Source organism: Myotis brandtii, unplaced genomic scaffold, assembly GCF_000412655.1.
Source record: "Myotis brandtii unplaced genomic scaffold, ASM41265v1 scaffold197, whole genome shotgun sequence".
NCBI classification, from domain to species: Eukaryota; Metazoa; Chordata; class Mammalia; order Chiroptera; family Vespertilionidae; genus Myotis; species Myotis brandtii.
This window is the reverse complement of record NW_005357346.1, coordinates 676,539-704,442: the sequence shown is the minus strand read 5'-3', so window position 1 is coordinate 704,442 and position 27,904 is coordinate 676,539.

Genomic DNA, 27,904 nt, shown 5'->3' with positions numbered 1-27,904 from the left:
GAGCACAAAGAGAACTCACTTCTTACTGACTTTCTAGTCCCTGACTTAGCACCACATTGAACCAATTCTCCTGTACTTTCTAGGAACACACTGACTTAACCGAAATGAAATATAATTATGTGCCTTTTCTTCACCCCAGGTTCTATATCTCACCCACCCCAGCCCACAGCCCTTGAATCCACATACCAGTGTAGAGCTGTGGGGCTCCGCACAAATTCCTCATCCATTTGAACCTCAGGATCTAATGTTATTGAACAGGGTGTTAAATGCAACTCTCACAGTTCACTCTGCATTTTGGCTGAGACCCCAACGCTGAGGACAATAGGTGTTAAGCAGCAAGACACTCTAAAGAAAGAAATCCAATCCCCCATGCAGCGCCTACTAATGAGGGCAAAACTGGGGATGCGTCCTGCCGTTCACCCCCTCTTGCCTCTATGTAACAGGAGGCCCAGAAAATTAAATCGATTTTAATAAGATTAGAGAGGATGGATTTTTCCCTTCCTGCTCACCCACACAGAGAGGGAAAGGGGGTTTCCCTCCTCAAAACCAGTGAGGAGACCCCCGTGGGTTTGAGCACACAGGAAAGGGATAGAGCTCTTGGGAGCAAATGACCTGTGTTGCCTGACTCTGGCCTGACAACCCGTAAGGCAAGAGTCTAGTAAAAGCTTCTCTTGGCAAACAAGTGCAGAGGGCTGTTGGGGGGAGCAGCCTGCACTTCCGGCTTTTGGGGGAGCAAAGACACTGAGTTTTCCTATAAATCAAGTCTGAGTCATCTCAAAGGACCCTGGCCAACAGGACTCACATGCCTGTCCTGTCTAGCAGAGTAAGATGATTTCAATAGAAAAAAAAAAAACTTGGGTGTGCCTTTTGATGCAGAAGGTCACATGCAGTCGGCTAAAAGGTGGCTCGGAGTGCCAAGGAAGGAGAGGTCCCTGTTGAGGGAGCCATGTCACTAAGATGCCTAAGGAGGAAGAGGGCCAGCATTTGGGCCCTGCAGGGAGCCAACCCCATATTACACCACCCATGCCTGCTACTGCTGGGCATGCAGGAAGACTGCATTTCTCTACTTCACTTCAGTTAAGCTGGTTCCAATGTCTAGATTCTGGGCAACGGAAAGCAGGTGAGAGTGCTGTGTGGCACTCCCAGGCCTAGGCACAAAGTCCCCTGCATGGCTCTCCACTATTTGTTTTCTGCTCCCAGGGTGATCCTGGAGGCCGCAAGTTGAAGGTGGTAGAGCCACAAGATGAAAGGAGCCTGGATCCCTGAGTCACTGCTTGGAAGAGAGCTACCCTCACCTAATGGACATGTGACAAAATGGCATTGTGCTAAAGAACTAAAATTTCAGGGATTTTTGTTGTGTTGTGTTTTTATTATTCCAGCATGGCTTAGTCTGCCCTCATAATGCAGCGGACTTCTGTGCCTGAGGCAGTTCTGATCAGGCAGAGGTAGGGAGGGGAGAAGCTTTTGTAAGAGCAGATACCAAAGTTTTTACATTACACTGAGAAATGGTGTTTAACAAGCATTATTTTTTAAAATTTTGAAGTAATTATAGATTCACAGGAAGTTGTAAAGATAGCACAGAGAGCTCTCAGGTTCTCTTCATCCAGTTTTCCCCAACGTTACACCGCCCATAACTACAAGACAACACCCAAGCCAGGAAACTGGCATTGGTGCATTGTGTTCATATAGTTCTGTATCATTTCATAACACATGTAAGTTCATGTAAATACCAGTGACCAGGGAAATCAAGGCACAGAACTGTTCCATCACCCCAAAGATACCCTGGGGCCACCGCTTTATGGCCACACCCACCTCCCTCACCACAACCACTAATTAGTTCTCCATTTCTATATTTTTTATAGAAATAGAAACATACATCTTGTGACTTTTTGAGACTGGCTTTAAAACAAAACAAAACAGCCTAATGCTCTTGAGAGCCATCCAAGTTGTTGCATGTCCATTCGTCTTTATTGTAGAGTAGTATTCCACGAAATAAGGATGTACCTACCACTTATTGTTCAACCCATCACTTATTATAGGACATTTTGGTCATTTCCACTTTTGAACAAAAATAAATAAAAGTTGCCATGAGCAATCATGCACAGGTTTGATGATGATGGGTTTTATTTATCTGAAGGAAATGCTCAGGAGTGTGATCGCTAAGTCATATAGTAAGTCTAGTTTTGCTTTGTTTGTTCGTTTTTTAAGAAACTGCTGAACTATTTTCCAGAGTGACTGCAAGCATTTCAAATTCCCATCAGCAGTGTATGAGAGACCCAGATTCTCCATGTCCTCACCAGTGTTTTGTACTCTGACTATTGTTTTTTTAATATATTTTTATTGATTTCAGAGAGGAAGGAAGAAGGAGAGAGAGACTGAAACATCAGTGATGAGAGAGAAACATTGATCGGCTGCTTCCTGCACACCCGCTACTGGGGATAGAGCCCGAAACCGGGGCATGTGCCCTTGACCAGAATCGAACTCGGGACCCTTCAGTCCACAGGCCGACGCTCTATCCACTGAGCCAAACATATAGGGCCCAACTATATTTTAATTTAATTGTTCTAATTGGTGTGCAGTGAGATCTCATCACAATCTAAATTTTCACTTCTCTGATGGCTGGTGATGGTGAACACCTATTCATGTTCTCATGTATCTTCTTTGATAAATTGTTTCTTCATGCTGTTTGTCCATTTTATAATTGAAATGTTTGCTTTTTTTCACTGTTGAGTGTTGAGAGTTATTTAGATATTCTAAATCTGCATCCATTTTCAGATATGTAGTTTGCAAATATTTTCTCCCAGTCTATAGTGTGGCTTTTATTCAATTTATCAATTTTTTCTTTTATTATTATTATTAATTTAATTTTACTTTTCCCATCACCATTTATCCCCTCTATGCCCTAGGTCGCCTGTGTTTTCATCTAAAAGTTTTATAGTTTTCATTTTACATTTAAATATATGCTCCATTATAGAATTGTACAGGTGAAAGTTATATAATCTTATTAACCAATGCCACCCCAATTATTTAATAGAATAAAATTTTTTAAAAAGAAATAAATATATGATCCACTTTTGTGCAAAATGTGAAGTTTAGGTCGGCTTGCTTTTAGCCTGTGGATGTCCAATCACTCCAACACCATTGACTGAAAAGGCCCTCCTTCCAGTGAATTGCTTATGCACCTCTGTCAAAATTTAATTGCTGTATCTCTTTGGGGCTATTTCTGGGTTGATTACATTGTTCCATTGATGTAGGTGCCTATCCTTCTTCTGCCAGTATTGCAGAGTCTTAACGGATATTATTTTTAATGTTTAAAAGTGGCTAGTCCAGGCTGTGGGTCTGCCTAACTTCTCAGCCAGTACACAGGAAACTGATCTAACAGGATTTGGAGAGAGTGGCAGAAAAAGTCAGTGATGCTGGAGTGACTGGACATCCGTAGGCTAAAAGCAAACCGACCTAAACTTCACACTTCACACTTCCCTGAGAAAGCACAAGGCACAAAGCACAAAACACAAAGCACTAAGTAAATGTTCCCCCTGCTGAAGTCTCACCAAGTCCAGTTTGTTCAATAGGCAATTACAATTATTCACTTCTTAAAGGGTTTGATTTTTGCGTGTGTGGGTTTCACACATCACATATGAGAAGCATTTAACAATGTACCTGGCACATTGTGAGTCCTCAATTTTATTGTTTGTCATTAATATTCAACGTATCATCATCTTCATCACCCATGCTCATCGCTGCACCCTTCCTAGTGGGTACACAGGGAGGCCAGCATTTCTATCCCTCAAGTACACCTCCCCCCTACACTTAGAAGTTAAGTATTGCCTTAAGGAATAAAACTCTGGCTTAGCATCTGTTAGCCTTCCTCACCCACCTTGAAGGAAAGGGAAATGTATCTAGACAGGTAATAGACCCCACGGTAGCTTAGGGGAGCAGGCATTTCCTCCTGACCTTCACGGCTACCCATCTGCCTTGTGCTTTCTCAAGTAAGGAGAGCAAGCTGGGCACCTAGATACTGTGCCCAGGGCCTGGCCTCCTGGGCCTGTGGTGATGCGTTTAGGGGACCCAGGACAGCCAAGGCAGAGGGCTGGAGGGGAAAGAAGGAAGAGGAGTCACTCACATCCTTCAAGCCTTCCTCTGCCCTCCAGCACCGATCTGAAGCTTAGCCAAACCCACAGTGGCCTGGCTCAGCTCTCCCAGCTGGGGACCGGCCTGGGAGACCACACCAATCAATGGGTTAATAAGGATTTCCGGGTCTGGGGTAGTGAGGGTGGCAGCAGCTGGGATGAGGCAAGAGAGAATCATTATTTTTAATTTCAGCAAGTCAATGCATTAATAAAGGAGTTGGATGAAATGTGAACATGGTAGTGGTTGGGGGTGGGGGTTGGGTGGGGGGTGAGAGAAAAGTCCATCACTTTCTAAACGTTCGCCTGCAAAGGGCAGCCGGATCTTTGAAATCAGAGTGGAGAATTCTTCAAGTCTGGTAATAGCAAACACTCTTCACCATGCCCTGCAGTGGCTGCTGACTGCAGACAGCTTTTTTCCCCCTCAACAATAGAAGAGATGGAAAAGAAAAGGCAAGCTTGCAGCCTCAGGGTTTTTTGTTGTTTTTTTTTAAGGGCTCTTTCCGCTCCAACCTACATCTAAGAGGGAGGGAAACTATCTTTTGTTATCACTCAATCTCCCTTAAATTTAAGAACAGCTGGGGATATTTTTCATGATTCATTAAATTCACATCATTCCAAAGAAATCTTCCTGCCGATTTATCTTTGCCTCAGCGGTTGGGGAGCCAGGAGTGCGCTGGTCCCTGAATGCCGTCAACCTGGGTTCACTGTTTTGGGCTGAGTCTGTGATCTTTCATGCTGGAATATCTTTTTTTGAGGGTGAAAGAGAAGTGGGAAAGGAATAGGGGTATTGAAATGAATCTTTCCAGTCAATTTTTCCCTTTCTGGAGCTAAAGAGAAAGTCATATGGCTGTCACAGCTAAAGACTACACCCCAGCTAATGTCCTCAGCAGGGGAGAATAATTGGTAAATTCTCTAATTAGAGTCCTGTTTACTTTTCTCTTTTCATACAGGCTAATCCTTGTGTTTAAAGAAGATATTCTGCCTTGATTAAAACCACCGGTTTTAGTCGGAGTCACAGTAGAACCCAGGGTAAATGCAATGTGTTTGAGTTCCCATAAGTGTTCATTCATTTAGCCATTCATTCATTGAAGACAACTATATATCGAGTGGTAAATACAAATATGACGTGATCTGTACCCCCAGGGCTGGGGCAAGCGTAACAGACAGGTTTCATGCTCTGTGCCAACTGTCATCCACTGAAGGTGGCTTTCTACAGCACTGTGAGGCCACTGGCTGGTTTAAGGGAAAGAAGAGCTTTCCTGGGATTATTGCTACCCATCAAGGAAGCAGGAAGGTGGTAGGTGGTACATACTAAGGATAGAGACTATGCCCCTCACCCCCATTATTTGTTGAACCTCCAGGGAGTACAGACAGAGCACTGTGTGTGGCTTTCAAATCTTCTCCTCCCAGGGGCATACAAATGATCAGAGAGGTGGTTGGTGAAGCCCTGGAGAGCCCATGGCTCCAGGAGTCCTGGCCTTTCCCTCTCATGGTCTTTAGTCAAGTGACACAAGGGCCCAGGCTCAGTCAACATGTTCGCATGTGCATACCTGTGATTAAAAAGTCTTTGTTATTATGTCACTGTACTGCACAGGCAGCACAACCCAGAGATGACAGGCTCATGTTGGAACCAACTCCCCTCACCCCCATTATTTGTTGAACCTCCAGGGAGTACAGACAGAGCACTGTGTGTGGCTTTCAAATCTTCTCCTCCCAGGGGCATACAAATGATCAGAGAGGTGGTTGGTGAAGCCCTGGAGAGCTCATGGCTCCAGGAGTCCTGGCCTTTCCTTCTCATGGTCTTTAGTCAAGTGACACAAGGGCCTAGGCTCAGTCAACATGTTCGCCTGTGCATACCTGTGATTAAAAAGTCTTTGTTATTATGTCACTGTACTTCAAGGGCAGCACAACCCGGAGATGACAGGCTCATGTTTGGGAACCAACTGTCTGGGTTACACACTGGCTCTGCCATTTCGTAGCTAAGGAAAATTGGGTAAATTACCTAACCTCCCTGGGCCACTGTTTTCTCATCTGTACAGTGGGGAGAAGAGCACCTACATACTGGATTGTTAGGAAGGTCAAGAGAATTCCCACAGTGTAGTAAGAATCCTGTGTGTGATCATCAGGGCTGTTGTGGTTGTGGTGGGTTTTGCTGAGGACCTAGCCTGTCAGACACCGTAGCTCAGCAGTTACACTCTCCTTCCACTCCCCCCTCTTTCGGTTTCTCCTCTCTAATAGAATTATGTTCGAGAAGAGAAGAGAAGAAACAAAAATTTGCATGTCTCTATTTTAGAGTTCATGAGAGCCCCACCTCCTGAGGGATTTGCTGAGGACTCTTCTATAAAAATCAGGTGTAACCACATCTGCCTCTTGTGGGAGGAAGAACAGTAAGCTTGTATTTCAACAAGCTTTCAAGGAACTCGATAACGGTGACACATTAACTGATAAATAAGAAGCCGTGGGCAGAGTCACTATCCCTGAATAAGCATAAAATGAAAAGCTTAAGGAATTCCGGTGAATTACAATTTCACTAATGTTAACGGTGGGAAGCCATTCTGTCCCCTGCACGTTGTTTTGTGCCCTTTCTGCCTGGGGGCCGGCGAGTGCTACATCTGTGACTGTCTGTCCATGTATAGACCCCTGTAGTGGACACTGTAGGAATGTTCAAAAAATGTATCAGACTTAGCTTCTGCCCCCAAGGAGCCCGACTGGGCAGGCTCCTCCTATACCCATCAAAAGGAGTAAACCATTGCAAAGCCAGGCATTACCACAGGGCCTCTGATTGCTAAGTGACAGGGAGTGAGGAGGGGTCTGGGTCAGGGCTCATGAGGACAGACAGTTGGATTTGAGAGAAATGTTAGATGGCAAGTCACTTGAACTAAGGTCTTAGTGGGAATGAAGGAAAAGAAACTAATAGGTAACCTACAGGAGGCTAAGTCCTCAATGAATCTGTCTCACTTCCTCTCCAACAAACCTCCTGGTTGATAGTAACTCAGCATTTTATCATGAGAAAATGGAGACTAAGAGTCGTGAGGTGGAAGATCCCTGAGACTTGCAGACCTTGATCAAGCTATTTCTTGGAAGCACAGAAGTTGAGAACATCAGACATCTAAGGCCTCAGAGAAGAAAAGACGATGGCTTCTGGGAAAAAGCAAAGAGGAGGAGATGGGACAGGTGAAAGGAGACTCCCCACAGAGGTTTGGAAAGAAGGTGTCAAGTTGAAAACTCCCTGTGTAAAACAGAACCCAAGGAGGGGCGAGATGACTAGTTACCCATCTTTCGTAGCATAGACATCCTGCCTTCCCTGATCCCAGCAAGCTGAGTTAGGTGCCCTTGTACGGTGTCCCCATGGCACCTCACACTCCCCGTGCCTTAGCACTCCCCCACATGATTGTTGTGACCTACCTCTCCGCTCGTGTGTTATGCTCTGTGAAGGCTCAGTGTGATGTCCCCAGCATTTAGCCCAGTGCCTGGCTATATAGTCAGCACTCGGTGAATATTTTTAAATGAGCGATTGTCTCAATATCACTGTGGAATAGAGAAAGAACAAAATATGCCCTCCTTAGAGCCTTGGTGGGTGTGTCCCAAGCCCTCATCCCCGGTGACTTACTACCACAGAGACTCTAGGCCTCCCATGGGCCTCACAACTCTGCAACCCCCTTCTCTCTGAGCCCTGGCAGAGGCCAAACTGGAGAGCAAAGGGCACTTTATCTTTGGAGGCCACACCCAGGAACCTTGTCTAAAAATTATTATAAAAAATTGCAAAGTGATAAAAGTAGAGTGTGAAGCCAAGCACGGGGTCCGTCTAAGCACAGCGACCTGTGCTGCTGCTGGGTCACACTCCACACGCATTTGTCCGTAACCCTGTCTGCAGACGGTCTGACACGCTTTCCCACTAGGGATCTAGGAACTGTCTCCTCAGGAATCATGACTTGTAAAGATGACCAACTGGAGTAACCAGATTAAGACTAAGAAATGAATCAGGAATGGTGGAATTTCTGGCCCCTGTGGCGGAGATCATTGTGGATGGGGCTTACAGGGATGGGCAGGAACCTTAAATTCCATTATTTCACTAATACCTCATTACACATTGGGCTTCTGTTTTGGTGTGTATGTAATATACACACATATCTTGAATTGAGAAGAATTTTTTCTAACCTCATTATATCCAAAAGTCAAATGAACACTAAAAATTGGGGAACTCATATAGATGCTCTGAGGCTTCATAGTATAAAGAGAATAGAAATCTTCTATCAGAACACCTTATAGGTAAGCCAGTATAACAGCGGATCCCAGAACTGTAAATGGTAGACGGCTGTAATGGATACTTTACAACAGAATGCCACATGGTTTCAGAATGTACTGTACTTCAGGGGATCTCAGCCCTGTCTGTTCATTAGCATCACTTTGTCAGGATTCTAACACACTGAGGCTGGGGCTCCAGATCAACTGAATCAACATTTCCAGAAGTACGGCTGAGGCAGCAGACCTGGGCACCCCTGCCCTAAGTGAGCAGGTCCAGTAACAGGCACAGGGCGGGGCTTCCTGAAATGCACATTAACGTGATGTGACTCCAACTTCAATCGGAAGCCTGTTCATTTAAATCCAGGCCTGAGAAGGAAAGCCAGCTCACTTCAACTGTCATCCTATATAATAAAGAGCTAATATGCTAATTAGACTGAAGAGCAGAACGACCGTCCAGAAGACATTCCGGACAAAGTTGGGGCTGCGAGGGCTGAGCCCCTTGCACGAATTTCGTGCATTGGGCCTCTAGTTATTATATATTTGAAAGCAGTGAAATCCCTTCACAAAAAGAAAAACAGAAGACTCTAACTTAAGCCTAAAATCATCAATAAAATATCACATCAATTTCATCCCATGGTACAAATCCCAATTTCCATGGAAAACTGCCTGACCCTACAATGCAGCAGGGGCTTGTTCTAATCGCAGGGGATGGATTCTGAACAGGTCCCCTTCTCGGGCCGGCTATGTCTGTAAGTCGCACTGTCTTTACTGTAGCTGGATAATTAATTCCTTTTCAGAAATATTCTCATCTTCTCCTAAAAGAGGGGGGAAGAAAGGCTTTTTTGATGTCGACTGACAGGATTATGAAGTGACCCTCTGGGTCAGAAAGAGACTTTTCTTTGTCTCATCAAGGAAATCAATTTCTAAGTCCAAGTCTCTTAAAATAATATATTCTTGTGGCACGCACGCAGCTTTTTTGATCTGCTATGAAAAGAATAAGAGGTAAAGAGGATCAGGGGTGGCAACGGAATATTATAATCTGCCACACTCACACATCAGCCTTCCACTAAGTAACTCCAGATAAATTGAGGATTTACATATTGAAGATTAAGTGGGAGGAAGAGCAGCAGATGCCTAAATAGAGGGATGCAAAGATGTAACTGAAGCAAGTTAACTCTTAGAAGTTGAAGTTACTTGGTGTTTTTATTGATCCACTTGGAAGTGTCACATGTATTAGTGACTAACCAAGATAATCTCAGATCAATGGAACTGACATCCCACCCGGAGGGGATTTTCCCCCCCCGTCCTTAGTGAAATCCCAATTACACCCACAAGCGACAGTTAAATGCACACGGAGACGCGTAAATGCTGCAGATGGAACACAGGAGGAAGCAGCTGGGGGTGTTTCCCTCAGAACTGTTTTTAACAGCCTGCACACAAATAATGCCTCTCTGATACAGAGATAAAAATAAAACATAAATATTGAAAAAAGCACTGGCCACAGCAACAGGATGACATGAGACGCTGTTTTGGGGCCCCGGTTCTATTACCCTTGGATCATTCTAGATATTCTCCCACTTTGGGGGCTTCTGAGAAATCCTGAAAATCAGATTCAACCTCAGGCTCCCAACTCTACTAGGTGCACAATTACTGACAGACTGTTTCCCTGCCACTGTTCCCAGGAGCCTGTGTGGCTCCTGTTAGGCCTCTGTTAGAACCCCCTAAAGCAGTGATGGCGAACCTGTGACACACGTGTCAGAGGTGACACGCGAACTCATTTTTTGGTTGATTTTTCTTTGTTAAGCGGCATTTAAATATATAAAATAAATATCAAAAATATAAGTCTTTGTTTTACTATGGTTGCAAATATCAAAAAATTTCTATATGTGACACGGCACCAGAGTTAAGTTAGGGTTTTTCAAAATGCTGACACGCCGAGCTCAAAAGGTTCACCATCACTGCCCTAAAGGGAGCCACCCATCTACCTTCCTGACGGCTCACAACATACCTAACCAAGCACTGACTTTCCTTGTTGAGGACTTGTAGTCTGTGGTGCAGAGTTCTTCACCCTGTAGGTGTTCTTTACATAACAACTCTGATTACAGAACATGCATCTTTCACATATGAAGAGACTGCTGAGCCACCATTGGTTGAGTGGAGTTTGGGCTCTTTTTCTAGTGGGAAGAATGAACCCAGCTGAAGTTTCCTTAGGTTGCACCATCCTCCTCATCTCTACATCTAGCCTGCTAGCATTTCCTAGCCACTTGCAAAGCCCAGCTTCAATGGCAGGAATTACAAAGGAGAGGAAAGTGAATAGGGTGCAGGGGGAAGGGAAAGGTCATATGGGGGCAAATGATGGGGCTCCTAAGGTATTGGTGATGTTTTCTTTCTTGACCTGGGTGCTGGTTACTTGCTGTTCTCTTTGTAATAATGTAGGAAGCAGTATACTTAGGTTGTATGTGCTTTTTGTTGTGACTGTTGTTGTTAATCCTCACCTGAGGATATTTTTGCATTGATTTTTAGAGAGAATAGAAGGGAGGGCACAGAATCATCACTGTGAGAGAGAGAGAGAGAGAGACATCGTTTGGTTGCCTCCCACATGAGCCCCAACCAGGGTCGGGGATTGAGCCTGCAACGGAGGTATATATGTGCCTTTTGACGGGAATCAAACCCGGGATCCTTTAGTCTATGGCAGCCGTGGGCAAACTACGGCCCGCGGGCTGGATCCGGCCCGTTTGAAATGAATAAAACTAAAAAAAAAAAACACCGTACCCTTTTATGTAATGATGTTTACTTTGAATTTATATTAGTTCACACAAACACTCTATCCATGCTTTTGTTCCGGCCCTCCGGTCCAGTTTAAGAACCCATTGTGGCCCTCTAGTCAAAAAGTTTGCCCACCCCTGGTCTATGGGCTGACACTATCCACTGAGTCAAACCAGCTAGGGCTGGTTGTGTGTACTTTTATAACCACGTGCTACTTTTCGCAATTCAAAAGGTGAAGGAAAGAAAAAAAGAAAAGAGAGACAAATATGAATGTCCCAGTCAAGGAGTTTTCAATCTAGTAGAAAAGATACTACAGGATACAAAAAATACTAAATGTTATCTGGCTTATAATGCAAGAGGAGGTGTGATGAATGCCAAAATTTACATAGAGATAATAATTATAGCTAAATGTAGATATATAATTACAGAAAAATCTAACCATTTATCCCTATTATGTAATTATATAAATATAAATTACTCTAGGACTATGTATACATTACTATGGGAATTGGAAGACCCATCAGGGTAGATCAAGGTTATCAGATGAGGCAGCCTAGATGGGGCAATAGTTGGGACAGGCCTTGAAAAATGGGCCCAATGTCACAGTAGAGCTGGAGCTCCTGGGAGGTGGGCATCGATCAGGAAGGAGGATCAGAAGCAAAATAGAGTCCGGGGAAGACCCCCTCAATCAAAGGAGGGCAGTAGTTTAACTTAAGAACAGAGAAGAATGTGTAGAGCTAGAAAAGTATTTTACTCAGTGGATAAAGGAGGACCATAGAAAACATTAAGTATTTGAATGGTATGTTGAAGAATTAAGGGGTGGTAATCTACTGGGTGAACTGCAGGGATGGGAGCATGTGACAAGAAGGCTGTTAGGTTTCATAGATTATCCTTGCCCTTCAGAGCCCAAGGTGGGGCAGGGAGAGGGAGCTGTGAAGGCCCCTGGGAACTCAGGGCTCCAAGTCCCTATTGGCCTGATCCCTTCCCTCCTGCAACATCCCCTTTGGCCCTTTCAAAATAAATTCCTTACTCATGTGGTCATTTCCCTCCACTGGTGGATTTTCTTATATTCATTCTTTGCATCCTATAAAAAACTTTTCATCTGGGAAACATATATTCTTCCCTCAAAAAATAAAGTACATTTACAGAGGGAAGTTACAAAATAATCATCCGATTTGAACAATGCAAGACCAAAATCTCATTGTTTTTCTTTCGGCTCCTGAGTTTAGCTTTCCCTTCCCTCTCCTCTGTCCACTCAGTTTCTGTGGGAGGGAGGTTGCATGTGAGAAGGTGTGCATGGGTACCCATGGGCCTACTTTGTCTCTTTCTGAGTTCTTTGTGCTTCTTTATACAAGTTTTATTTGATTCTACTGGAGTGTCCAGTAGTTTAAAACTATGGGCCACCTTACTCCTCAGAGCTGTAACTGGGCCAGCTGTTAGCATGGTAAGAAACAGCTATAACACCACTCACGTGGATGCGTCGACTTTTTCTTAGGCCCCATCAGGATGGGTCAGAAACATGAGTGATACCTGAAGGTCTACTTAGTGGGTTTACTCTTTTTCTTATGGATGAACTGGAACATTCAAGTGTGTCCAAGGAGAGGCAGGAATCACATCCACTATTTGTTTACCCACATTAAACGGTTTCGGCGGACGCAGAATTGGTGCACTTTCTACATTGCACATCTGTCTTTAGCGCTTGCCTCGCGGTGGCACAACTGTCCGCTATCTCACACTGAGGTCTGTTGTTTCAGATGGCTGATGCACAGGCATTTTTTACTTATTCTTTTCAGCTTCTGATATCCTGCACTTATCAAATAAGGACAGTTTGAGGAAGGTCAAGGTTCAAAAGGACTCGATGCCAATAGGAAATAAACCTTCTCCCTCCATTGACACAGGTTTGCTCACGCCCCACAGCTGGGCGAGGTTTATGGCCGACAGGGAAGCTTATTGTCGTTGGCTGGCTGGGTGACCAACTGTCGATTGCACATATACCTGTCACCATTCCCCACTGTGTTTCCCCCGTGACTCATTGATTTCAGCGTGAGGTCTGGGATGTGCACACGATGAACTCAAGTTCCTCTCCAGACCGAGTTCAAAGCACCTCCTGCCCTTCCATGGCTCAGGAGATATTTTCTTTCTGAATATTTGCCAGCTGACCCAGAACTGGCCAAAACGAGAAGGAATTTTCCACCAGGACTTAGTAAGCTTTGGGGAGCTTCTTTCAGAAGAACTTAGTGTGTTCGGTTGGAAAAAGCTCTCCTGTGAGTCAGAAGCTTGGATTGTAGCTCTAGATCAGCGGTTCTCAACCTGTGGGTCACGACCCCTTTGGGGGTCGAACGACCCTTTCACAGGGGTTGCCTAAGACCATCGGAAAACACATATATAATTACATATTGTTTTTGTGATTAATCACTATGCTTTAATTATGTTCAATTTGTAACAATGAAAATACATCCTGCATATCAGATATTTACATTACGATTCATAACAGTAGCAACATTACAGTTATGAAGTAGCAACGAAAATAATTTTATGGTTGGGGGTCACCACAACATGAGGAACTGTATTAAAGGGTCGCGGCATTAGGAAGGTTGAGAACCACTGCTCTAGATTGATCAGAACCTACCAGGAGGAGCGAACACACTAACTCTGACATTAGATCAGCTCATGATTCATGGTTCTGGTCCAGGTTGCAATGAAATTGCCATAAAAAGGTGAAAAGATGGGAAGAATGTAGTAAAGTTTTCACGAAGCTAAAATATTTCATCAAAGTGCCAAACTTTACTTAAATGTTCTACTTTTCTGATGTTAAAAAAATCCATCATTCAAGGCTGAGTTCAACTATTAGCATCTCTCAGAAGCCTGTGCTGATCTCTCAATCTATCTCAATGGCTCTTTGAATTTCCATAGCACTTAATATTTATCTTACCCCATGATGTTTAAAAGCCCCCTTTTTTTTGTAAAATAATAGAGATGGGTTTTTCAGCCCATCCATGGGTTCAGGGAAAGGAGAGTGGGCTGGAAAATTTTTTTTTAACTTTTTATTTTTTCAGTCCACCCATCTCTTCTTAGCCCATCTAGGAAATCCAGAAGTCTGGAAACCATTGGGCCTGTAGGATCCAAAGGAACATTCCAGGCCAACAGCTTTTAAAGCCTCAATGCATATTTGTGCCTGTTATCTCATGTTATCTGCAGAAAATTGCAGTGAAGTAGCTAGTGCAGAAATAGTCCATGTACATTCATTATTTTTAATATGTTTTTACTGATTTCAGATAGAGGAAGAGAGAGGGAAAGATAGAAACATTGATCAGCTGCCTCCTTGCACACCCACTACTGGGACTGGGAATTGAACCTGCAACCCTGGCATATGCTCTTATTGGGAATTGAACTTGTGACCTCCTGGGTGCATGGGACGATGCTCAACCGACTAAGCTACACGAGTTGGGCATGTGCATTCATTATCCATCTCACCAACACAAATGCCTACTGTGAGCTACGTGTTAATTCTTGCCCTCAGGGCCTTATTGTCTACAGTTCAGGGAGGGTGATGTTTATGCAAACGTATAATTAAAATGTATGTGTGTTCAAATATATGTGTGTGTGTGTGTGTGTGTCTGTACATACATATATGACATATGGTCATTAGAGAACCATGCAAGGCCCTTCTCTGGTTGCATTTGTTTATTTGGGTAAGTTTCCTCTTTTGTTCCTATATCCCACTCCCATTCCCCTGCTCTCCATAGGCAACCTTCTCAAAGTCTATCCTTTCGTTTGAATGTGTGCTTGCAAAATGTATATTGCTGGTTTGTGTGAATATGTTTTTAATTTTGCAAATGATATTGTTACATATCATATTATGTTTTCTACTTTCCCCCCCACTTCCCAGATCCATCCATGTTGCTGGCATACATCTAACATTGATAGAATTAATTTTATCTCTCTTTTTATTATTGTTCTTAAGTTTTGTGTTTTAACGTTTTTAAGACCTCTCACCACTCATCACTCTTCATTCTCCTATAAATTTATAATTTAGTCTTTCTCACAGGAATTTAATCCATCCAGTTTTACTTTCCTTTATATAGTGATCCAGCTTTCCTAATATATCCACATACAATCCACACTCTCCCTCTCAAGTTGTACTGCCTCCTTTATTCTATAACTAGAGGACCCATGCACAACATTTGTGCACTGGGGGGGGCGGGGGGGAGGTGGTTTCCCTCAGCCCAGCTTGCACCCTCTCGCAGTCAGGGACCCCTTGGGCAGACATCTCCCTGAGGGGTCCTTAGCGCTGCCGCTGAGGTGGGAGAGGCTCCCGCCACCATCCCTGCACTTTCCAGCTGTGAGCCTGTCTTCTGGCTAGGGGCGCTCCACCTGTGGGAGCACACTGACCACCAGGGGGCAGCTCCTGCATTGAGCGCCTGCCCCCTGGTGGTCAGTGTGCGTCATGGCGACTGGTCATTCCACCGTTCGGTTGATTTGCATATTAGGGTTTTATTATATAGGATAAGTGTGTCTCCAAGGTAGGTATTTTTAGAGGGACTTTCCCAAGGTCACTCAGCCTGAAGGCAGCTTAACTGCGATTAGATGCTCTCAAGCCCATTTGATCACATTGCTCTCCTAAGATGAATAAACCTCACTCAGAAGTCACAGGATATTAGAGCTGAAAGGGATCTAAAGATTCTAGGCGAACTCTTTCATTATCAGATGACTGAGGCCTGAGAGGTTGATTGCCTCCCTGCACCCCACTGCCAGCACCCAAGTGGGAAGGATGCCCCCCTCCACATCCAAAGAATGAACTCAGTGGGCTGCGTCCTTTCCACCTGGAGTCTGTAGGGTGCAAAGTGGCCCACAAACCCATCGCAATCCTTCGTCCTTTGAAATCAGCATTTCATCCTCCAAACCCTATCTTCCTCTCTCCCCTAAACCCCTACTGATCTTCCTCTGCCCTGGAAATCTTTAGGAAGAATAAAATGAGTGATGGTTTTCTTTCACTAGCAATAGGACAAGGAGGAGTCATGTTAGTCCCTAGGTAAGTTTGGACCAGGAAATTGCCTGGTTCTTTTTCTGTCTTTACCCAAATGCAAAGCCTACCTTTGTACCAGGATATGGGCTGACACATCCAGATTGAGGTAGGTGGAGGTACACAAGGGCATTCCTGAAGGTCGGAGGGGATAGTTCAGTGGTGCTCACCCCAGTGTGGCCCTGAAAGGGGCAGGAGGAGAGGAAACCTCCAACCAAGCAACCAGCATGAACTTGTTCACTTCCGCCTGCCCCAGCGGGGTCCTTCTCTCCTTCAGCTCTGTGTATTGCTTCTGAAAATGAGACATGGTGATGTTAGGGAGTCACTATGTGTCCACAGCTGTGTGCAGCCAACTGGACAGAGAAAGGTTCAGCACAGGCCCCAGCCCTGGACCTTCTCACGGCCCCAAGTGGAAGCAGAGCCACAACAACACAGAAAGCTCATGCAAATCCCTAATCACCAGCCCCCAGTGCAACCTCCCGCACTTTCAACCTCCATAAAACCAAGTACCCCACAGATCACAAAGGAAGCCCAGCATTTTGGGTGAAATAGGCTTTTCTTTGGTCTACCTGCGTTCATTTCTGGCAACCTGTGATTTGAGCTGAGTAAGCAATGCCTTGCTGGCTGGGGTGGGCACTTTAATAGACTTCGGTAGGCTGCAAGGTACCAGATGTACCCACGTCAGGTAACACAGCCAGCAGCTACACTGGAAACCCTTATGCTGCAGTCCAGGTTCTTAGGACTCTGCTACGGAAGTGGAAACTAAAGAGAACTTCTGTCATCCTGACCCTGCTGGCCTTCACAGCGGGAGCGTGCCAGGATCACTTCGGCACTGAAAAGGTTAATGGTCTCCTGCTGCGAAGCAGAAGCTGAGAAAAGGGTCCTGGGCAGGGGAGGAATTATGGTAAACGGGGTTTTCTTTATAGTCCTGCTCATTCTCAACACGCTGAAAGGGCATTAGTTCGCAGTCACTTTCTCTGGAATTACCAAATCTGCTCAGAAGCCTTCATTAGGATATTAAACAAGACTTAATAAGTGAAAGTGATTTGCATCGCTGATTAATCGTGGGCATTAATCAAGGCAGCTTCTGTCTCTCTCGCTGCAATATGGTTCATGTTCCATTGTAAAGCCCCTTTAATTCTGGAGGGCTTTTTAAAAGGGAAATATTACATTTAGAAAGCCATTTTTTAAATGATTTACTGAGCAAGGATCACTCTAAATAATGGTCTCCTTGCCCTAACCAGTTTGGCTCAGTGGATAGAGCGTCGGCCTGTGGACTGAAGGGTCCCAGGTTCGATACCTTGGTTGCGGGCACATCGCCAGTAGGGTGTGTGTTCTTTCTCTCTCTCCCTTCCTCTCTGAAATCAATAAAATATATATTTAAAAAATAATAATAAAATTAAATATATATATAAAAAATAATGGTCTCCTCCCTTCTCAGCTTTAACTATCAGAGTAATTCACACTGAGAGGTTTGTGTCCGCCATACGGCCAGATGTGTTCCCACTTATCCGGCATGGGCCGCACTTATCCTGATAAATGCTGCAGGTTTTCCAAAGAACTTGAAGGGGGACTGGAAACCCCATGACCTCACCGTGCACTTCAACCTGAAGACACAGGCTGTGGCCATCCCCTGTGTCACTCCAGAGACAGAAGTTCCACCTTCGCGTCTGTGCTTCACAAGGGCCTTAGATTATAAGCAGTAAAACAAGACGGCCTGCGTGGTGAAATACACGGGAGCCATTCCGGAGTGCCGCCGCTCTCTCTACAGGGCAGCTGTTGCTGGTTAAACCCAGTGGCTTCCGAGCAAAGGCACCTCCATCAGAGGAAGCTTAGTTGACGAGTATTAGAAAGAAGAGAAACAAGAGTTAATATCTGGCCGTGGAACACCCAGGATTGTTTTCTATTTTTTTCCTTTCTCTTTTTAATTCCTGGTTTTCAGCTTCACAAATAGATTATTTTTCAAGGCTTTCTGAACAAAAGATCAAGGCAATCTTGTTACTTTTCACGGTTTAAAATGGTGTGGGGGTTGCCCTAACCGGTATGGCTCAATGGATAGAGCGTCGGCCTGTGGACTCAAGGGTCCCAGGTTTGATTCTGGTCAAGGGCATGTACCTTGGTTGCGGGCACATCCCCAGTAGGGAGTGTGCAGGAGGCAGCTGACCGATGTTTCTCTCTCATTGTTGTTCCTAACTCTCTATCCCTCTCCCTTCCTCTCTGTAAAAAAATCAATAAAATATATTTTAAAAAATAAAAATAAATAAAATAAACCGGTGTGGGAGACATGGATTTTCTGTATTGAAAGCAATATAAGTCAAGGGCAAGAGGAAGGGAAAGGACCGAAAGATGGAAGTCTGGGTCCCAGACTTGTGCCTACAATTCAGGTCTCTGCCTGTGGCAGCGATGTGTGTGTCTACATGTGTGTTACACACACACACACACACACACACAGAATTTATATAGATGCACACACACACCCAACGTTGTGCCACTGAGAGGTTTCAAATCTCTTGGCATATTTGATTGCTGCTTCTGCCCTACTTAATGTCATCATCGCGTGCTCAGCTCCTCCCTTCCTTTCAGGCAGCCTCATTTGTTATGTCTCTGCTAAAATTAACTCCACGTTAATTTCTGAAGGCCTTGGAGTTTATTGCTGGGGAAAAAAAGGTTATTTGCTGGCAGTGACTAGGGACAGGAGGGCTCAGCACACTATTTAAACAGAGCTCAGGAGACAGCGTCTGTGAGGCAGAGGAGACTGAGCCATCCTAATGGGCTGCGGCGTGAATTATATGCCCTACTTCACCTCCCTGCTTCACTAATCCGGACGGCTCATGTGGAGCCATTTATCCAGAAGGGAGATGTCACTCCCAACTCAGGCCTCGCTCACTCGGGTTTTGGTTGTGTGTGTTTTTAACCTTTTATTTTGTTATTTTTCTTCTTGTTTGTGTTCCTACACCTCATATCTCCAAGCTAGTCTATTTCTCTCACTCACCAGGGGGAAATCTACTCATCTGATGAGATACCTCCACGTTTTTGCCCATAATAATACAGGGTGTCCCCTCGCTCCAAAATATATACACATTATAAAGGCAGTGTTTATTAAAATACATTTTATTTTCAAGATGTAATAGAATCTAGAGCTGTCAGCTGTTAAAGTGTGTATACTTTTTTGGGGGACACTCTCTGTGACATGTATCTCTCCCTGGACACTAATTAAGTGTTTGACGTGGTGCTAGGAGATTTAAAGCACTGTCCCTAACCCTTCAAAGAAGATGTTATCAGCCTACATTACAGATGAGGCAATGAGCTCAGAGTCGCTCTCTGGTACAAATTCATGCAGCTATAAAATGAGGAGGCCAGGACTTGAGTGAAGGCCCTCACACACCTTTGCAGCACCACCCCATCCCCTGCTGCCTCTCAGGGCATGGGAAGGGCTGATATCATTTCCTTGTCATTTTCGCTGTCATGAGAATGTGAATACTGGATATGTGGGTGCCACTTCATCGAGCAGTTTTGTTATCACTGTCACTGTCTGAAGTTTCTATCTCTTCTTCTGATTAAAGAGAAAAGCCACACATCCACGGCCACAATTTTGGTCAGGCCCAGGAAATATGCAGCAACTTCTATTCACATATTTTCAGAACCAATAACCCAAGTCAGACACCTTAAAAAGCAGAGTTTTCAAGTTTTTCCCCCTAAATATTTTATAATGCCAACAAAAAAAAAACAAAAAAAAGGAAAGAAAGAAATATAGAAAGCTGTGCAGGCTATACAAGTTAAGGTCATTCTTTACTTGTTCATCCTCTAAAATGTTAGCTACAACCACCTTCCCATATTTCCAGACATGATGATTTCGTTTGAAGATTAACTAGCTGCCATCCATTTTCTCCCTCATTCCCCTCTACTATCCACATGTCGGCTGCTAAAGTTCCAAGCATTTCTACTAGAGAGAAAAAAAAAAGATAATTCTGTAGAAATGACATGTAAATTAGATAGCTGTACTACTTCTTAATAATTTTTGAAGGTATGTGGAGAGGAGAAGAAAGGGTTAAAGGTATCTGTCTACAATAATTAGCGAGGCTTAAATTATAGCGGTTATATAGCAACAGGACACATGTGTTGACTCTCTGCTTCCCTGAGAATTCCACTAATGGGGAAAAAAAACTGAGGTGTTTTCTTTTTGAGAAATATACCCACAAGGACAAATAAAATGGGGGGGGAGACAAAATAATATTTTGGAATCTGTAAAGCAGATGTCTAAGTAGTAACTGAGCAGATTCAAGAAAACTGCATTCTTGCCCCAAAGTAAAGAAAGCCACAGACATACCCTGATTTAAAACAAGACACTGAGGAGCCGGGTACCGCTGGAAGCAGAGTTGAAGGTAAGGGCAAAACAGGAGGATCGGTGGCAAGTCTACTTAAGAAGCACCTATCTCCTACGCACTCTGCTCAGCTTGGCAACTGCCCCTTTCCCACACCAACCAGAAAAAGACTGAAGGCTTATTCTCTACAGAAGATCCCTGGACTTGGGACAACAAGCACATCTGAGGAGGGAGGAATACTGCAGTGACAACAGAAGGAACAGGGGAAGGTTCGTGTGATCAATGCTGAGGCCCTCCTGCCCTGCCTCCTCACCCCTTCTTCTTCCCAACATGGCTCCCAGAATTCTGGCAGCAGGAAATTGGGAGACTTCTGTCCAAGGCATCTTATCAGCCAAAGGGAAAGGACCTAGAGATACTAACATCTGGGTTTCCCCCAAAGAAAAGCCCCAACCAGCTCACCCTACAGGGAAGCCCTCCATGTACACAGTTTCCAAGTGGAGTTTGACAGTCCCATTCTAGAATGTGAATGGACAGATAGGTGTCACCGGACACTTGGGAAAATAATCTAAAATAGAGATAGAGAGCTAAACACCCAGGAGAAAAGCAACTGAACAGACCTCAGTTTCCTAATATGCGAAATGACAGCATTTGAGAAAATGATGTGCATATCCCTTCCAAGTCTAAAATTCTGCTATTCAGTAGGTTTGTGATTCAAGTCAACTTTCTTTATCATTGGTAAATATCGGAATAGCCAGGAGGACTATAGGCCCTTCAGGTCACAACCTGGGGAGGAGAGAGATGCAGAGGAAGCTGGGTAGGCGTGGCTCCTCCTTACTTGGCTGCTATTTGAATAAAGATCCTCTTACTCTGATTTGGACGATGAAGCAAAATAAAAGGCCATTACCCCAGGGGTAGGTGGATACCCATGATGGGGTGTAATGACCTCGACTGGAAAACATCACAGTGATAACTGGGTGCCAGCTGTTCTCCAAATTTAGGGTAGGGAGAAATAAGAAAGGAGCCACACAGATATACTAAGAAGATGGAAAGATGCAAACCAACAGCCGACAAGGAAACGTTAAAGGGAAGGGGAATGTATGGCCTTGAAGAAGGCTCGGGGCCACTGAATAATTATTTCTTAGGAGAAGGAGTGCAATTCTAAATGGAGAGATGACCAGCATATCTAGACCTGTGATTTTCAAACTTTTTGAACTGAGACACAGGATAGCTTCTCCCAATGAAATCTGATTGCGTACCCCCAATACATAAAACAACGAAAGCGTTTTTTAGTGGTTGAAGTAGTGATGAGGGTCCCCAACCTTCCAACCATCTCAAGCACCTTTTCTGAAACCCTGGAGTTGGAAGGATGCAATTTTAAAACAAGTCATTTAAATCAGTGTTTTTCAAATATTTTTTGCCATGAAACACAAAATCATACCTCCTCCCTGTACACCACACACACACACACACACACACACACACACACACACACACGAAACAAAGTTCTCAAGACAATTGTACATTTTGTAGTCTGTTCCATTCTATTCTATTTCTTTCCTTTTAATACCAATCATGATTTACTTAATTGATTTTACCACCCATTAATAGTATGTTGCAACTCACATTAGAAAAACACCAATCTAGATAGAAAATAAAAGTATACAAATTGGTAAAAAAAAATTATGTTAAATTTCTTCACTGTAAATGTGATTATTTAGAACAGGTAAGCATAGGCGATTATCAATTTGTCACATTTGAAATTTTAAGAACAGAAACAACTCCTTGTTAGCAATAACTTGGAATGGGCAGGTTGAATGTTTGGTGCCTTCCACCTCTGGAATTCTTTCTGTGGTAATCGAGGTATGGAAGGGGGGGGGGGGGGGTTAGGTGTTATAGGTGTGGATGGATAGAGATGTGACTGGACTGTGATTCCTACTTGTTAAACAGTGTTGATGAGAGAAATATTACGTAGAAGGCTCATTTGATTTGCTGTGTAATTATACAATGCAAGAAAACAAAACTGGGAAGGACATTGAAACTATAAACAAGTCAGTTTAACCAAGTATTTTTTCTTTAATGCTCCTTTCAACAGTCCTTCTTTATTCATCAAAAAGCCATTTGGAAAAAATTTAAAAGCCAATAAAAAATCAGGCATTTGGGATCTGGGAAAGAAAGGCAGAATAAATCTTGCAAGCCATTCACAAATGTCTTCTTTCACGATTCATAAGAGAAAAAAAGAAGAAGAATCAAGTGGCTATTGAAAAGAAGCCATGGATTCTTATTGAATCTTAGTTGGTATACAAACAAATTAAAATATTGAAAGTATTGCAATTCTTTTTAAAATTTAATTTAAAACTGAACCTCATTTCCCATATTTAAGGGAGAAACAATGTGTGCAAAAAAACTGTAATAATACTAACAGCTCATTTTTATGTTTGTGATCAAGGCCACACTCTACTGAGTCCCATGTATTATTTGCAATTTTATGTATTCATATGAGGGTCTTAATTGTTTGAGTGTTTAAGCTGCTTTTTGTAATTTTAACTTGGTCCATTTCATTGTATTACTTCTCATCACATAGCTCTTTGATTTCTTTATAAGGTTTCCAACTAATATCATCCCTAGAATACTTGGTGCTCAATAAATGGTAATTCCGTTTCTTCTTCCTTTCCAAAGTCATATTTCAGGAAAGGAAGGTAGATGGGGTCTTGGGATAATGGCTTTACTTGGCAGCCTATTCTACTACTGAGGAGGAGAAGGTGAACTTTTGGTGGACCTATGGCACCTGTGAAAATCGAGCAGGCATAGATGATGGGAAACTGACATGACAATGAACTCATTTGTATCTTCCTTTGCAGCCTTCCACTGCCTTACTCTCGACCACTTAGCCAAATCCTTTGATAGAATCTGACACAGCCTCCAAAATCTGGAGGTTTCTGGTTTGTGTTTTTTAAAGATGATCCCAAGATCCGTTACAATTCACCAATTCTGCCATATCTGACCTTGGAGAGAAATTAAACAAAGATGGGAAGCAGGTCCAGAGAACTGAACTTTGGGACAAACGTTAACAAAAAATGGAAAAACTTCCTTAATTCAAACGTATTAGGTATGAAGGTCCATCTGAATGAGAGCAAATCTTATGTAGAAAAAATTGTTTTACCAAAACCATCTCAAATACTTTTTGAAAGGAAATGAGGTATAAATCTTTTAAAAATATGAATGGTTGCAGGAAATGAAATATGAAATCATTTTCAAGTAGGGACTCTGCTTTAATAAATAGCTAAGGCTATTTATTACTTGAATGCAGACAATTACTAAGTACCAAGTCCTTAGCTCAGTTCTTCATAAACAATCTAAAGCCACAGGGGCAATATTTTTGTAGTGGTTCTTAGCCAGAACTGTTCATCCAAAGTTCCCGGGGTATTTTCACAATACACATGCCAAGGCTCACTCCAGACATCCTCCACGACAACATTTGTGGAGGGACAGGAAAAGGATGAGTTAGTATGTCACCAAAAAAAAAAAAAATCTCCCACCCGGCCGGCATGGCTCAGTGATTGAGCGTCAACCTATGAACCAAGAGGTCACGGTTCGATTCCTGGTCAGGGCACATGCCCTGGTTGTGGGCTCGATCCCCAGTGTGGTTTATGCAGGAGGCAGCTGATCAATGATTCTCTCTCATCATTGACGTTTCTATCTCTCTTTCCTTCTCCCTTCCTCTCTGAAATCAATAAAAATCTATTTTTAAAAATCTCCCACGTTAGTTCTTAGGCACATCATTAACCAAAACCATGAACTTCTTGAACATTCACTGTCTCATAAACACTTGGCTTACAAATGGGAATCATCTCACAGGCAGAATTCCCAATATCTGGTTCCACACTCGGTGCTCTCTCCTTAGCACCACATGCCCTAAACGATAACACCGAGGAAGCCCCAATGTTCCTGCTAGTTTACACGGTTTAACTAGAAGGGAGAAGTGACTGCTGATCCCCAATAAAAACGTGCTAATCCCTGGATGCTGAGAACACTGAGCACACACAGCATTGCCCGGGATGTGCAGCGTGGAGAGCACACTGTTCCCATAGGAAGAAAAGGCAGCAGCAACATTAACCAGCTCTCGAGTCTCTCTTCCCACACATGTGGTAGGAATTGTCACCTCCCCAGAGCTGTATTTTATACCTGAACAAGCCTTTGTCCAAACGCGCGGTGTTTCCTTGCTAGGACACATCTGGCTGCTCCTTGAACTGGAGCTCTGAGATTAGCTGGCCAGGTTCCAGCCGAGAGGCTCTGGATCTTTCTCACGGTGACAAGCAGCACCGGGAAGCCCCACTGACGGGCACAGGAAGGATGTGGATGTGATTGTGGGTGGCCTTGCTGCTGTTATCTGAGAGAATTATCTTCCTTGAGTGCCACTGAGTCCGTCACACTGTCAAGACCCCTACAGCAATCTCCATCGCCTGTCACATTGCGCCTCAGCCTCTCGGCTGTCTTCAAGAGCCCTCCACCCACCTGCCACTCCACTGTTGCCCGCCTCTTCTATCATCTCTTTAACTGAGACGTCCTTTCCAGAAGCAGAGGCCACGCTCTTAACCTGCCCCCTGGTCACAGGGACCTCACTCAGGGACAGCACCAGCCTGGCATTCTGCAGTCACCCTTCCTCACATCAAATACCCAGGAGCCGGGTGCCGGAGTAGGCAATGCACCAATTTGGGAGGCAGATGGCCAGTTTGCATCCTGCCTCTGGACAAGGCATTTAACCTCCCAGACGCTCTGTTTCCTTCTCTGCCGATAGGCATGATAAGACCTGTCCCGCCTGCCCACCTCCCCTCCTGGGCCAGCGGTGAGGATTAAAAGGTGGTGCTTGTCAGAGGACTCCAAGGTACCAGCAGTGGGTGCTGAAGGCAGGAGAACGGATTCTGATGAGATTGCGGCTGAGATTGTAATCCACAGGCTGGAGGTCCGATCTCTGCTTTTTCATCTTCACTAAGTACAAGGGAGATGATGACTTAGTACCCATTATCAAGCTGGTTGGTTATCCACTCTCCACATTGCGATTCCACCTAATGACATCAGATGGCCAGAGAATGAGGCCACATTACCTCCCAGAAGAATGCCCCTGAGGGTGTTTCTTCATTATTAACCTACCCCAACTCCTTGGTGTAAGCCCCTTTCTCATCTTTTCTCAGAAAAGGGCATAGACCAGTGGTCAGCAAACTCATTAGTCAACAGAGCCAAATATCAACAGTATGATTGAAATTTCTTTTGAGAGCCAAATTTTTTAAACTTAAACTATATAGGTAGGTACATTGTTATTAACTTAATTAGGGTACTCCTAAGGCTTAGGAAGAGCCACACTCAAAGGGCCAAAGAGCTGCATGTGGCTCGAGAGCCGCAGTTTGCCGACCACTGGCATAGACAGTTACTTCCCACTGCAAGGGACAACTTCTTGGAACTGAAGACGCCAAGTGTCTATATTCATATCACCTCCCATCATGTGGTGGTGTGGAAGGGTTACACGGTAGGGAAGGATGTTGAGAACTTAAAGCAACCCCGGAGGCATGGCAAAGAGAGGCCCTTGCACCAGGAATCGGGACCCCTGGCACCCACCCCAACTCCACCACTACGTGGACCTTCCTCAACAAATCTCCTTCATTGCGGTTCCTCCCTCGTAGCTTCTACATTTGGATGAGGTTGACTTGGTCGTCGAGCCAGAAGATTCTGTGATCTAGATCAATGCTTATGAGTAATTGCTGTGTTGCCTATTGTCTTTATGAAATTGTTCACATCTGTGACAGCTGTTTTATTATTGCATATCTTTATGGTAATAGAAAAAAAATCACAATTCTCCAATCGGTAGAAGGAAGCCTTGAAGAATACATCCACACAAAAAAACACCTTCCGGCCAGTAGACTGACTGAATCAGAGTCCTAATTATGAATGACTGGCTCAGTCTCAGAGCATCAGGCTTTCTCCATCTATACACAATAACATAATGTTATCTTGGTTTCCCCTCCCCCACACATACCTATCTATCATCTATCTATTTATTTATCCATCTATCCCTATCTCTGCCACCCTCTGCTCCCCCCTCTCTAATCTCTCTACCAGAGAAGAAAGAAATCATAGGGGTTTAGCTATATTGGAGCTTGAAGAATCCTCATCTATGATTCTTTCACACCACCACCAATAAAAAGAGTAATATCGAGCCTAGACTTAATTTTTGTCGAATAATAAAAAAAGAATATTCAGTGCTCTTCAAAGTAATTTTTCTTTCAAAAATGCATTTTCAACCGGTCACTCTCACCACCTCCTCGTGCACTTCTCAATTTTCTGTGGGACAGATTTATCCACTCCAGATGCTGAGCTGGAGCCGCTATAATTCCACCTGCCACATCTGGCTCTTTGGCACGCCAGGCCAGAAGCTTCAAAGTGGCCTCTCTGCACTGTACGTGGTTCGACTGCTGGCTGCTGCTTTATCTCCTTGGATGTAATTTTCTTTTGATTCACCTATAATTCTGAGGAATTGATGCATTTGTATCCATTTTGAATAAGGTTCTATACAAATGTTTCATTTGATCTCTGAGCAGACCCTTTTATTTCCTCTTATGTGGCCTCGCCTTTAATTCAGGCATAAGCCTCGGAGCCACTTGGAACCACGGGGCCCGATTCTTTGCACAAGCAGTTGTGTTTGTTCCAAGTGCCCTGCTTCTTGTTCTTGGAGGGGGAGAAGAAAGGCGGGGGCGGCAGGGGAGCCGTTCATGCTCCGGCACTTGAAAAGGGGACAGGGACAGACAGTGGGCTCACTGATTTCTGCTTATGCCTTTCACATTCAGGTGCCACCTTAATATTTATGCCCCCATTTTCTCAAACAACTGGGTTCGTTTAGGTGGCACTGATTATGAAGTCTGAAGTATTATGACAGAGCACCCCTGTTCAAAGTGTGCTCCACACAACATTCATCATCTGCTCTGAAATCATCCTCCCCGAGTCACAGTGCACATGAACAGACTAAACGTTCTGAGAAGTCCCGCGGCATACAAAAACCTACACAGTTGATTCTCTTAAGCAGAGTTTCCCAAATTTGTTTGGATATAACCCCCCCCCGCTTTTTATTTCATGGAACATCCAGTAGCCTCCCATCAGAGCCCAGTCTGTAGTTGCTGCTGCAAAGGAATGTTCTGGATTTCCCTTGATGAGCACCCCAGCACCGCATAGCCTGCGGCTCCTGCACTCATGTTGGGGAGCCAAGCATTCAATGCCGGTGCCATCGTCCAAAACAACTGTGGCTGAAATAGTGACCGATTTTCCTTGAGTTTCTCAAGGTCCAGCACAAAAACATAAAAAAACAAAAACACCAGAAACCTGGCTCCAATATGTAGTTATGGTTACGTGGGGCCTCGACTTTCCTAGACATA